Below are 13,573 nucleotides of genomic sequence, written 5' to 3' on the forward strand. Positions count from 1 at the left end.
CTGAAAATAACAATTCTACTGGATAGAACTCGCTTGAATTGAATGTTTCTGTGAAAATTTCATGATTTTCGAAACTGGATGTTAGGAAAAACCTGCGAAATCAGAATAACTACTTCTAGGTGTAAATATGCCTTGTATGGTGGATGAAAATTCGGTAATCCACATGCTCACACTCATTAAAGAATGTTTGTCGAATTCGTGATACATGTAACGTGTTCGGAATACGGAATGTCATAGTGAAGGAAACAATGTAAGTTACATGTCTATTGGGTAGAACTCGCTTGAAGAGAATTTTTCTGCGATATGTGCCTCATTTTCAAAACTGCCATTAGGAGAACCCTGTGAAATATGAGAAAATGCTTCTAAGTGTCAATATGCCTTGCATGGTGAATGAAAGTCCGGTACTCCACATGTTAATAACAGTGTAGTTATTATTTTTTAACCGTGATTCATGTAGCGCTTTTGGGAAATGGAATTTCACGGTAATGAAACTATGTAAATTACAATTCTATTGAGTAGAACGAGCTAGAAGAGAATTTTTCTTCGAAATTTGTATGATTATCGAATCTGAAGTTTGGAAAAAGCTGCAAAACTAGAGTAAATATTTGTAGGTGTACGTCTGCCTTTATGTTGCAAGAAAGTTCGGTAATCCACATTTTCACAACATATTAAAAAATAATTTTCTAATCCGTGGTGCATGTACCGTGTTCAGAACGTGGAATTTCACGGTGATTGAAACAATGTAAATTACTTCTCTATTGGGTAGAACTTGCTCCGAGAGTGTTTTTCTGTGAAAACTTCGTCATTTTTGAAACTGGCGTTTGGAAAACGCTGCAAAACCTGGGAAAATACTTCTAAGGATCAATATTCAATGTATTGTGATGAAAGTTCGGTAATCATCCTGCTAACAAATTTGTAGTGATTATTTGTCGAAACCTTTATGCATGTAGCATGTTCGGAACACGGAATTTCACGGCCAGGGAATTTATGTAAATTACATTTCTCTTGGTTAGAAATCACTCCAAGGTTTTTTTCCTGAGGAATAGTCCTGATTTTTGAAACTGACGTTAGGAAAACCCTGCGAAATCAGATTACTAGATTCTCGGTGTAAATCTGCCTTGTATGGTGGATGAAAGTTCGGTAATACGCATGCTAAAAACTCTGTAGTGAATATTTGTTGAATCCGAGATACGTGAAATGTGTTCAGAACACAGAATATCACGGTGAGCGAATCTATGTAAAATAAATGTCTCTTGGGTAGAATTCCCTCCAAAATTTTTTCTGCGAAATCTGCCTCATTTTTGAAACTGGCTTTTGAAAATAACTGCAAAATCAGTGAAAATGTTTCAAAGCGTCAATATGCCTTGTATTGGGATGCAAGATTGAGAGTAAATATTTGTGTTTGTACATGTGCCATTATGTTGCATGAAATTTCTGTAATCCAAATTTTCACAGCATATTAAAGAATCTTTCTCTAATCCGTGGTTCATGTACCGTGTTCAGAACGTGGAATTTCACGGTGAGTGAAACAATTTAAATTACTTCTCTATTGGGTAGAACACGCTCCAGGAGTGTTTTTCTGAGAAAACTTCATCATTTTTGAACCTGGCGTTTGAAAATATGTGCAAAATCAGTGAAAGGACTTCAAAGTGTCAATATGCCTTGTATTGTGATGCAAGATCGTAAAAACGCATGCAAACAAATCTGTGATGAATATTTGTAGAAAGCATTATGCATGTAGCCTGATGGTTTCACGGAAAATGCCGGCGATGGAATCTATGTAAATTACACGCCTATTGGTTAGAATTCGCTCCAAAAATTTTTTCCTGAGAAAACGGCCTGATTTTCGAAACTGGCATTAGGAAAAAGCTGCAAATTCAGAGTTAATGTTTCTAGGTGTATATATGCCATTATGGTGGATGAAATTTTGGTAATCTTCATGTTCACAGCTCATTCGAGAAAGTTTGTTGAAACCTTGATGCATGTAGCGTGTTCGGAAAATGGAATGTCACTGTGAGGGAAACTATGTAAATTACATTTCTATTGGGAAGTACTCGCTCCACGAGAATTTTTCTGCCAATCTGCCTCCTTTCAAAACTGGCATTAGGAAAAACTTTCGAAATGTGAGAAAATGCTTCAAAGTGTCAACATGGCTTTTAGGGTGGATGAAAGTTCGGTAATCCTTATGCTAACAACTCTGTAGTGTTTATTTGTCGAATCCGTGATGCATGTAGCTTTTTCGGAACACGGAATTTCATGATGACGGGTTCTATGTAAATTGCATGTCTATTGGGTAGAACTCGCTCCAAGAGGAGTTTTCTGTGGAAACTGCATGATTTTAGAGACTGACATTAGGAGAAAACTACTAAATCAGAATCAAATTTCTGTGTATAAATATGCACTTTAAGGTGGATGAAAGTTCGTTAATACACATGTTCACAACTCATTAAAGAATGTTTGTTGAATTCGTGGTGCATGTAACGTGTTCAGACCACGGAATGTCACGGTGATTGAAACTAGGTAAGTTACATATCTTTTGGGTAGAACTGGCTCCAAGAGCATTTTTCTGCCAAATCTGCCTCATTTTCAAAACTGGCATTAAAACTAACCTGTGAAATCTGAGAAAATTCTTCAAAGTGTCAGTAAGACTTGTATGGTGGATGAAAGTGCTCTAATCCACTTACTAACAACTCTGTAGTGAATATTTGTCGCATCTGAGATGCACGTAGCATGTTCGGAACACGGAATTTCACGGTGAGCGAATCCATGTAAACTACATGTCTATTGGTTAGAACCCGCTCCAAGAGGTTTCTGCCGTGAAATCTGCCTCATTTTCGAGACTGGCGTTTCGAAAGCTCTGTGAAATCAGAGAAAAAGCTTCTAAGCATCAATATGCCTACTACTGTGATGAAAGTCCTGTAATCCACATGCAAATAACAGTTTAGTGTATTTTTGTCGAAAATTTTCGGCATGTAGCGTGTTCGAAACACGTAATTTCACAGCGGGAGACTCTGTGTAATTTACATATCTATTGGGTAGAACAATATCCAAAAGTCTTTTCCTTTGAAAACTGCCTGATTTTCGAAACTGCTATTAGGAAAAAGCTGCGAACTCAGAGTTAATGTTTCTAGGTGTAAATATGCCTTGTATGGTGGATGAAAGTTCTGTAATACACATGTACACAACTCATTAAAAATGTTTGTCAAATCCGTGATGTATGTAGCGTGTTCGGAACACGGACTGTCACGGTGAGGAAACTATGTAAATTACATATCTCTTGGTTAGAACACGCTCCAGGAGCATTTTACTGAAAAATCTGCCTCAGTTTGGAAACTGGTGTTTTGAAAATGGTGCAAAATTTGAGTAAATGCTTTAAGGTGACAATATGTCTTCAATGGGTTATTAAAGATGTGTAATTCACATGCTAAGATCTCAGCAGTGAATATTTGTTGAATCCGTGGTGCATGTACCGTTTTCGGAACACGGAATGTTACTTTGACGGTATCTATGAAAATGAGATGTGTAATGGATAGAAAATGCACCAAGAGAATTTTTCTGAGAAAACTGCCAGATTTTCATAACTGACTTGAGGAAAACCTGCGAAATCTTAGTAAATGTTTCTAGGTGTAAATATGCCTTGTATTGTGGTTGAAAAATCGGTAATCCACATGCTCACGGTCATTAAATAATGTTTGTCGAAGCCGTGATGAATGCAACGTTTTCGGAACACGGAATGTCTCGGTGAGTGAAACTCTGAAAATAACAATTCTACTGGATAGAACTCGCTTGAATTGAATGTTTCTGTGAAAATTTCATGATTTTCGAAACTGGATGTTAGGAAAAACCTGCGAAATCAGAATAACTACTTCTAGGTGTAAATATGCCTTGTATGGTGGATGAAAATTCGGTAATCCACATGCTCACACTCATTAAAGAATGTTTGTCGAATTCGTGATACATGTAACGTGTTCGGAATACGGAATGTCATAGTGAAGGAAACAATGTAAGTTACATGTCTATTGGGTAGAACTCGCTTGAAGAGAATTTTTCTGCGATATGTGCCTCATTTTCAAAACTGCCATTAGGAGAACCCTGTGAAATATGAGAAAATGCTTCTAAGTGTCAATATGCCTTGCATGGTGAATGAAAGTCCGGTACTCCACATGTTAATAACAGTGTAGTTATTATTATTTAACCGTGATTCATGTAGCGCTTTTGGGAAATGGAATTTCACGGTAATGAAACTATGTAAATTACAATTCTATTGAGTAGAACGAGCTAGAAGAGAATTTTTCTTCGAAATTTGTATGATTATCGAATCTGAAGTTTGGAAAAAGCTGCAAAACTAGAGTAAATATTTGTAGGTGTACGTCTGCCTTTATGTTGCAAGAAAGTTCGGTAATCCACATTTTCACAACATATTAAAAAATAATTTTCTAATCCGTGGTGCATGTACCGTGTTCAGAACGTGGAATTTCACGGTGATTGAAACAATGTAAATTACTTCTCTATTGGGTAGAACTTGCTCCGAGAGTGTTTTTCTGTGAAAACTTCGTCATTTTTGAAACTGGCGTTTGGAAAACGCTGCAAAACCTGGGAAAATACTTCTAAGGATCAATATTCAATGTATTGTGATGAAAGTTCGGTAATCATCCTGCTAACAAATTTGTAGTGATTATTTGTCGAATCCTTTATGCATGTAGCATGTTCGGAACACGGAATTTCACGGCCAGGGAATTTATGTAAATTACATTTCTCTTGGTTAGAAATCACTCCAAGGTTTTTTTCCTGAGGAATAGTCCTGATTTTTGAAACTGACGTTAGGAAAACCCTGCGAAATCAGATTACTAGATTCTCGGTGTAAATCTGCCTTGTATGGTGGATGAAAGTTCGGTAATACGCATGCTAAAAACTCTGTAGTGAATATTTGTTGAATCCGAGATACGTGAAATGTGTTCAGAACACAGAATATCACGGTGAGCGAATCTATGTAAAATAAATGTCTCTTGGGTAGAATTCCCTCCAAAATTTTTTCTGCGAAATCTGCCTCATTTTTGAAACTGGCTTTTGAAAATAACTGCAAAATCAGTGAAAAGGCTTCAAAGTGTCAATATGCCTTGTATTGGGATGCAAGATCGTAAAAACGCATGCAAACAAATCTGTGGTGAATATTTGTAGAAAGCATTATGCATGTAGCCTGATGGTTTCACGGAAAATGCCGGCGATGGAATCTATGTAAATTACACGCCTATAGGTTAGAATTCGCTCCAAAAATTTTTTCCTGAGAAAACGGCCTGATTTTCGAAACTGGCATTAGGAAAAAGCTGCAAAGTCAGATTTAATGTTTCTAGGTGTATATATGCCATTTATGATGGATGAAAGTTCTGTAATCTTCATATTCACAGCTCATTCGAAAAAGTTTGTTGAAACCTTGATGCATGTAGCGTGTTCGGAAAATGGAATGTCACTGTGAGGGAAACTATGTAAATTACATTTTTATTGGGAAGTACTCGCTCCACGAGAATTTTTCTGCCAATCTGCCTCCTTTTCAAAACAGGCATTAGGAAAATCTTTCGAAATATGAGAAAATGTTTCAAAGTGTCAACATGGATTTTATGGTTGATGAAAGTTCGGTAATCCTTATGCTAAAAACTCTGTAGTGAATATTTGTCTAATCCGTGATGCATGTAGCTTTTTCGGAACACGGGAATTCACGATGACGGGCTCTATGTAAATTGCATATCTATTGCGTAGAACTCTCTCCAAGAGTATTTTTCTGTGGAAACTGCATGATTTTAGAGACTGACATTAGGAGAAAACTACTAAATCAGAATAAAATTTCAATGTATAAATATGCACTGTAATGTGGATTAAAGCTCGTTAATACACATGTTCACAACTCATTAAAGAATGTTTTTTGAATCCGTGGTGCATGAAACGTGTTCAGACCACGGAATGTAACGGTGATTGAAACTAGGTAAGTTGCATATCTTTTGGGTAGAACTGGATCCAAGAGCATTTTTCTGCCAAATCTGCCTCATTTTCCAAACTGGCATTAAAACAAAATGGGAAATCTGAGAAAATAATTCAAAGTGACAGTAAGCCTTGTATGGTGGATGAAAGTGCTGTAATCCACTTGCTAACAACTCTGTAGTGAATATTTGTCGCATCCGAGATGCACGTAGCGTGTTCGGAACACGGAATTTCACGGTGAGCGAATCCAAGTAAACTACATGTCTATTGGTTAGAACCCTCTCCAAGATATTTTTGCCGTGAAATCTGCCTCATTTTCGAAACTGGCGTTTCGAAAGCTCCGTGAAATCAGAGAAAAAGCTTCTAAGCATCAATATGCCTACTACTGTGATGAAAGTCCTGTAATCCACATGCAAACAACAATATAGTGCATTTTTGTCGAAACTTTTCTGCATGTAGCGTGTTCGAAACACGTAATTTCACAGCGGGAGAATCTATGAAATTTACATACCTATTGGGTAGAACAAGGTCCAACAGTCTTTTCCTTTGAAAACTGCCTGATTTCCGAAACTGCTATAAGGAAAAACCTGCGAACTCAGAGTTAATGTTTCTAGGTGTACATATGCCTTGTATGGTGGATGAAAGTTCTGTAATACACATGTACACAACTCATTAAAAATGTTGTCAAATCCGTGATGTATGTAGCGTGTTCGGAACACGGACTGTCACGGTGAGGGAAACTATGTAAATTACATATCTCTTGGTTAGAACACGCTCCAGGAGCATTTTACTGAAAAATCTGCCTCAGTTTGGAAACTGGTGCTTTGAAAATGCTGCAAAATCTGAGTAAATGCTTTAAGGTGACAATATGTCTTCAATGGGTTATTAAAGATGTGTAATTCACATGCTAAGAACTCAGCAGTGAATATTTGTTGAATCCGTGGTGCATGGAACTTTTTCGGAACACGGAATATAACGGTGACGGTATCTATGAAAATGAGATGTCTATTGGATAGAACATGCACCAAGAGTATTTTTCTGCGAAAACTGCCTGATTTACGTAACTGACGTTAGGAAAACCTGCGAAATCTAAGTAAATGTTTCTAGGTGTAAATATGCCTTGTATTGTGGTTGAAAAATCGGTAATCCACATGCTCACGGTCATTAAATAATGTTTGTCGAAGCCGTGATCAATGTAACGTTTTCGGAACACGGAATGTCTCGGTGAGTGAAACTCTGGAAATAACAATTCTACTGGATAGAACTCGCTTGAATTGAATGTTTCTGTGAAAATTTCATGATTTTCGAAACTGGATGTTAGGAAAAAGCTGCGAAATCAGAATAACTACTTCTAGGTGTAAATATGCCTTGTATGGTGGATGAAAATTCGGTAATCCACATGCTTACACTCATTAAAGAATGTTTGTCGAATTCGTGATACATGTAACGTGTTCGGAATACGGAATGTCATAGTGAAGGAAACAATGTAAGTTACATGTCTATTGGGTAGAACTCGCTTGAAGAGAATTTTTCTGCAAAATGTGCCTCATTTTCAAAACTGCCATTAGGAGAACCCTGTGAAATCTGAGAAAATGCTTCTAAGTGTCAATATGCCTTGAATGGTGAATGAAAGTCCGGTAATCCACATGTTAATAACAGTGTAGTAATTATTTTTTAAACCGTGATTCATGTAGCGCTTTTGGAAAATGGAATTTCACGGTAATGAAACTATGTAAATTACAATTCTATTGAGTAGAACGAGCTAGAAGAAAATTTTTCTTCGAAATTTGCATGATTATCGAATCTGAAGTTTGGAAAAAGCTGCAAAACGAGAGTAAATATTTGTAGGTGTACGTGTGCCTTTATGTTGCAAGAAAGTTCGGTAATCCAAATTTTCACAACATATTAAAGAATCTTTCTCTAATCCGTGGTTCATGTACCGTGTTCAGAACGTGGAATTTCACGGTGATTGAAACAATGTAAATTACTTCTCTATTGGGTAGAACTCGCTCCGAGAGTTTTTCTGTAAAATCTTCGTCATTTTTGAAATTGGCGTTTGGAAAACGCTGCAAAATCTGAGAAAATACTTCTAAGAATCAATATTCAATGTATTGTGATGAAAGTTCGGTAATCCACATGCTAACAAATTTGTAGTGAATATTTGTCGAATCCTTTATGCATGTAGCATGTTCGGAACACGGAATTTCACGGGCAGGGGATTTATGTAAATTACATTTCTCTTGCCTAGAAATCACTCCAAAGATTTTTCCTGAGAAATAGGACTGAATTTGAAACTGACGTTAGGAAAACACTGCGAACTCAAATTACTAGATTCTCGGTGTAAATCTGCCTTGGATGGTGGATGAAAGTTCGGTAATACGCATGCTAACAACTCTGTAGTTAATATTTGTTGAATCTGAGATACGTGAAATGTGTACGGAACACAGGATATCACGATGAGCGAATCTATGTGAAATACACGTCTCTTGGGTAGAATTCGCTCCAAGAGATTTTTCTGGGAAATCTGCCTCATTTTTGAAACTGGCTTTTGAAAATATCTGCAAAATCAGTGAAAAGGCTTCAAAGTGTCAATATGCCTTGTATTGGGATGCAAGATCGTAAAAACGCATGCAAACAAATCTGTGGTGAATATTTGTAGAAAGCTTTATGCATGTAGCCTGATGGTTTCACGGAAAATGCCGGCGATGGAATCTATGTAAATTACACGCCTATAGGTTAGAATTCGCTCCAAAAATTTTTTCCTGAGAAAACAGCCTGATTTTCGAAACTGGCATTAGGAAAAAGCTGCAAATTCAGAGTTAATGTTTCTAGGTGTATATATGCCATTTATGGTGGATGAAAGTTCTGTAATCTTCATGTTCACAGCTCATTCGAGAAAGTTTGTTGAAACCTTGATGCATGTATCGTGTTCGGAAAATGGAATGTCACTGTGAGGGAAACTATGTAAATTACATTTCTATTGGGAAGTACTCGCTCCACGAGAATTTTTCTGCCATTCTGCCTCCTTTTCAAAACTGGCATTAGGAAAAACTTTCAAAATGTGAGAAAATGCTTCAAAGTGTCAAAATGGCTTTTAGGGAGGATGAAAGTTCGGTAATCCTTATGCTAACAACTCTGTAGTGAATATTTGTCGAATCCGTGATGCATGTAAATTTTTAGGAACACGGAAATTCACGATGACGGGTTCTATGTAAATTACATGTCTATTGGGTAGAACTCGCTCCAAGAGGATTTTTCTGTGTAAACTGCAAGATTTTAGAGACTGACATTAGGAGAAAACTACTAAATCAGAATCAAATTTCTGTGTATAAATATGCACTGTAAGATGGATGAAAGTTCATTAATACACATGTTCACAACTCATTAAAGAATGTTTGTTGAATCCGTGGTTCATGTAACGTGTTCAGAACACGGAATGTCACGGTGATTGAAACTAGGTAAGTTACATATCTTTTGGGTAGAACTGGCTCCAAGAGCATTTTTCTGCCAAATCTGCCTCATTTTCCAAACTGGCATTAAAACAAAATGGGAAATCTGAGAAAATATTTCATAGTGACAGTAAGCCTTGTATGGTGGATGAAAGTGCTGGAATCCACTTGCTAACAACTCTGTAGTGAATATTTGTCGCATCCGAGATGCACGTAGCGTGTTCGGAACACGGAATTTCACGGTGAGCGAATCCATGTAAACTACATGTCTATTGGTTAGAACACTCTCCAAGATATTTTTGCCGTGAAATCTGCCTCATTTTCGAAACTGGCGTTTCGAAAGCTCCGTGAAATCAGAGAAAAAGCTTCTAAGCATCAATATGCCTACTACTGTGATGAAAGTCCTGTAATCCACATGCAAACAACAATATAGTGCATTTTTGTCGAAACTTTTCTGCATGTAGCGTGTTCGAAACACGTAATTTCACAGCGGGAGAATCTATGAAATTTACATATCTATTGGGTAGAACAAGGTCCAACAGTCTTTTCCTTTGAAAACTGCCTGATTTCCGAAACTGCTATTATGAAAAATCTGCGAACTCAGAGTTAATGTTTCTAGGTGTACATATGCCTTGTATGGTGGATGAAAGTTCTGTAATACACATGTACACAACTCATTAAAAATGTTGTCAAATCCGTGTTGTATGTAGCGTGTTCGGAACACAGACTGTCACGGTGAGGGAAACTATGTAAATTACATATCTCTTGGTTAGAACACGCTCCAGGAGGTTTTATTGAAAAATCAGCCTCAGTTTGGAAACTGGTGCTTTGAAAATGCTGCAAAATCTGAGTAAATGCTTTAAGGTGACAATATGTCTTCAATGGGATATTAAAGATGTGTAATTCACATGCTAAGAACTCAGCAGTGAATATTTGTTGAATCCGTGGTGCATGGACCTTTTTCAGAACACGGAATATAATGGTGACGGTATCTATGAAAATGAGATGTCTATTGGATAGAACATGCACCAAGAGTATTTTTCTGCGAAAACTGCCTGATTTACGTAACTGACGTTAGGAAAACCTGCGAAATCTAAGTAAATGTTTCTAGGTGTAAATATGCCTTGTATTGTGGTTGAAAAATCGGTAATCCACATGCTCACGGTCATTAAATAATGTTTGTCGAAGCCGTGATCAATGTAACGTTTTCGGAACACGGAATGTCTCGGTGAGTGAAACTCTGGAAATAACAATTCTACTGGATAGAACTCGCTTGAATTGAATGTTTCTGTGAAAATTTCATGATTTTCGAAACTGGATGTTAGGAAAAAGCTTCGAAATCAGAATAACTACTTCTAGGTGTAAATATGCCTTGTATGGTGGATGAAAATTCGGTAATCCACATGCTCACACTCATTAAAGAATGTTTGTCGAATTCGTGATACATGTAACGTGTTCGGAATACGGAATGTCATAGTGAAGGAAACAATGTAAGTTACATGTCTATTGGGTAGAACTCGCTTGAAGAGAATTTTTCTGCAAAATGTGCCTCATTTTCAAAACTGCCATTAGGAGAACCCTGTGAAATCTGAGAAAATGCTTCTAAGTGTCAATATGCCTTGAATGGTGAATGAAAGTCCGGTAATCCACATGTTAATAACAGTGTAGTAATTATTTTTTAAACCGTGATTCATGTAGCGCTTTTGGAAAATGGAATTTCACGGTAATGAAACTATGTAAATTACAATTCTATTGAGTAGAACGAGCTAGAAGAGAATTTTTCTTCGAAATTTTCATGATTATCGAATCTGAATTTTGGAAAAAGCTGCAAAACGAGAGTAAATATTTGTAGGTGTACGTGTGCCTTTATGTTGCAAGAAAGTTCGGTAATCCAAATTTTCACAACATATTAAAGAATCTTTCTCTAATCCGTGGTTCATGTACCGTGTTCAGAACGTGGAATTTCACGGTGATTGAAACAATGTAAATTACTTCTCTATTGGGTAGAACTCGCTCCGAGAGTTTTTCTGTAAAATCTTCGTCATTTTTGAAATTGGCGTTTGGAAAACGCTGCAAAATCTGAGAAAATACTTCTAAGAATCAATATTCAATGTATTGTGATGAAAGTTCGGTAATCCACATGCTAACAAATTTGTAGTGAATATTTGTCGAATCCTTTATGCATGTAGCATGTTCGGAACACGGAATTTCACGGGCAGGGAATTTATGTAAATTACATTTCTCTTGCCTAGAAATCACTCCAAAGATTTTTCCTGAGAAATAGGACTGAATTTGAAACTGACGTTAGGAAAACACTGCGAACTCAAATTACTAGATTCTCGGTGTAAATCTGCCTTGGATGGTGGATGAAAGTTCGGTAATACGTATGCTAACAACTCTGTAGTTAATATTTGTTGAATCTGAGATACGTGAAATGTGTACGGAACACAGGATATCACGATGAGCGAATCTATGTGAAATACACGTCTCTTGGGTAGAATTCGCTCCAAGAGATTTTTCTGGGAAATCTGCCTCATTTTTGAAACTGGCTTTTGAAAATATCTGCAAAATCATTGAAAAGGCTTCAAAGTGTCAATATGCCTTGTATTGGGATGCAAGATCGTAAAAACTCATGCAAACAAATCTGTGGTGAATATTTGTAGAAAGCATTATGCATGTAGCCTGATGGTTTCACGGAAAATGCCGGCGATGGAATCTATGTAAATTACACGCCTATAGGTTAGAATTCGCTCCAAAAATTTTTTTCCTGAGAAAACGGCCTGATTTTCGAAACTGGCATTAGGAAAAAGCTGCAAATTCAGAGTTAATGTTTCTAGGTGTATATATGCCATTTATGGTGGATGAAAGTTCTGTAATCTTCATGTTCACAGCTCATTCGAGAAAGTTTGTTGAAACCTTGATGCATGTAGCGTGTTCGGAAAATGGAATGTCACTGTGAGGGAAACTATGTGAATTACATTTCTATTGGGAAGTACTCGCTCCACGAGAATTTTTCTGCCATTCTGCCTCCTTTTCAAAACTGGCATTAGGAAAAACTTTCAAAATGTGAGAAAATGCTTCAAAGTGTCAAATAGGCTTTTAGGGAGGATGAAAGTTCGGTAATCCTTATGCTAACAACTCTGTAGTGAATATTTGTCGAATCCGTGATGCATGTAAATTTTTAGGATCACGGAAATTCACGATGACGGGTTCTATGTAAATTGCATGTCTATTGGGTAGAACTCGCTCCAAGAGGATTTTTCTGTGTAAACTGCAAGATTTTAGAGAGTGACATTAGGAGAAAACTACTAAATCAGAATCAAATTTCTGTGTATAAATATGCACTGTAAGATGGATGAAAGTTCATTAATACACATGTTCACAACTCATTAAAGAATGTTTGTTGAATCCGTGGTTCATGTAACGTGTTCAGAACACGGAATGTCACGGTGATTGAAACTAGGTAAGTTACATATCTTTTGGGTAGAACTGGCTCCAAGAGCATTTTTCTGCCAAATCTGCCTCATTTTCCAAACTGGCATTAAAACAAAATGGGAAATCTGAGAAAATATTTCATAGTGACAGTAAGCCTTGTATGGTGGATGAAAGTGCTGTAATCCACTTGCTAACAACTCTGTAGTGAATATTTGTCGCATCCGAGATGCACGTAGCGTGTTCGAAACACGGAATTTCACGGTTAGCGAATCCATGTAAACTACATGTCTATTGGTTAGAACCCTCTCCAAGATATTTTTGCCGTGAAATCTGCCTCATTTTCGAAACTGGCATTTCGAAAGCTCCGTGAAATCAGAGAAAAAGCTTCTAAGCATCAATATGCCTACTACTGTGATGAAAGTCCTGTAATCCACATGCAAACAACAATATAGTGCATTTTTGTCGAAACTTTTCTGCATGTAGCGTGTTCGAAACACGTAATTTCACAGCGGGAGAATCTATGAAATTTACATATCTATTGGGTAGAACATGGTCCAACAGTCTTTTCCTTTGAAAACTGCCTGATTTCCGAAACTGCTATTATGAAAAATCTGCGAACTCAGAGTTAATGTTTCTAGGTGTACATATGCCTTGTATGGTGGATGAAAGTTCTGTAATACACATGTACACAACTCATTAAAAATGTTGTCAAATCC

Source organism: Camelus bactrianus, unplaced genomic scaffold, assembly GCF_048773025.1.
Source record: "Camelus bactrianus isolate YW-2024 breed Bactrian camel unplaced genomic scaffold, ASM4877302v1 HiC_scaffold_34, whole genome shotgun sequence".
Lineage (NCBI taxonomy): Eukaryota > Metazoa > Chordata > Mammalia > Artiodactyla > Camelidae > Camelus > Camelus bactrianus.